Source organism: Pteropus vampyrus, unplaced genomic scaffold (genome assembly GCF_000151845.1).
Source record: "Pteropus vampyrus isolate Shadow unplaced genomic scaffold, Pvam_2.0 Scaffold8281, whole genome shotgun sequence".
In the NCBI taxonomy this organism is placed as follows: Eukaryota; Metazoa; Chordata; class Mammalia; order Chiroptera; family Pteropodidae; genus Pteropus; species Pteropus vampyrus.
In genome coordinates this window covers 1-1,380 of record NW_011897062.1, presented here as the reverse complement: position 1 = coordinate 1,380, position 1,380 = coordinate 1, and the positions used below count along the sequence as shown (strand labels likewise).

Genomic DNA, 1,380 nt, shown 5'->3' with positions numbered 1-1,380 from the left:
CTGTGCTCACATTTCAGTTGAAGATTTTAATTAGAAATATGATAAAAATATTCAGTTTCAAAGAACCATAAAGGAATTACCAATCTTTTTTTTTTTTTTTGATAACCCAAAGTAGACCCTTGGATTTCTGTATCTTTTAAATTCTTTGTTTTCTCTCAAACCACCTTTACTTATTAGTATTTATTAATTAAACAAAAACAAAACTAGTCTAACATAGGACATATTCTTTAAAATAGTTTTTCTCTTGCATTTAAATGTCAGGACTAAGAAGTATGCTAGTTCTTAATTTAAATATAATGCTAGACTGCATTTATAATGTGGAAAGAAGCAATTGTTTTCTAGTAGCTTAATAAGTCAGTACATTATAACATCTCTACAGGCAGTAAAGCAATGGTAATACATATAATAGTCATGAAACAATATAATAACTTTATACCTAATTTTTCAAGGGTATCATATTTTTCACAAATTCAATTTTTAAAAAGAATGATGATAGTCAAGTAAGGTAGACAGCTGTCAATTTGAGTTTACCCCCAAAATAAAAAAAGCAGAATATTTACTGATGTACAAAGATATTAAAAATAGATGTTAAAAATACAGAACAGTTGCAACATATGTTAAAATATTTACCTACTAATTATAACTTAAACAATTAGAAAGTAAAAATTAAATAATGCAATATTTTGGAATCTAATTCTATTTCCTAGTTATATAGTCTCTTCTAGAATCTACGTTCTATTTTTTAAATATATTTTTAATAGCTTAGTGGTTTCAGGAGGATGATTTGCTATATATAGTTTTAGGACTTAAAACATTATCAAGACCAATTATTATTTTTTAAAATTATTTTTACTAAGCTTGTACCCCAAAATGTATGTATCACTACAGGCTTTGGCACCAGACAGTCCTAGGTTCTTATTCTGGCTTTGCCACTTATCAGCCTTATAACCTTAGACAAGTGTCTAAAATTCTCCAACCTATATTTTCCTCCATTATGAATAATGTGTAATAGAAGTACCAGCCTCATAGTAGAGCTGAGGGTATTTTTTTTTTATTTTTTATTTATTTTATTTATTTATTTAAAAAAATTTTTTAGATGAGGCAACCCTTGGTTGACCTCACAGATTGCAAGGACCTCGTCAGCTTACAATCCCTTATTTTTATTTTTTTACACCTACAGCAGCTGGTCTTCCTAGGTGGTCTCCCATACAAGTACTAACCAGGCCCGACCCAGCTTAGCTTCTGAAATCAGATGGTATCGGGCTTGTTCAGGGTGGCATGGCCATAGACTGAGGGTGTTTTTAAAAGTAAGCTGTGTAATGCATTTAATGCTGACATATAGGAAGGAAGTGCAATCATGGACCACTTAATGACAGAACC

At 30.0% G+C, this 1,380-nt stretch overlaps 1 pseudogene; it reads right to left on the bottom strand.

Moving 5' to 3' along the window:
- Positions 1-1,171: 1,171 nt before the first annotated feature.
- On the bottom strand, positions 1,172-1,290 carry LOC111734870 (annotated as a pseudogene).
- Positions 1,291-1,380: the final 90 nt, after the last annotated feature.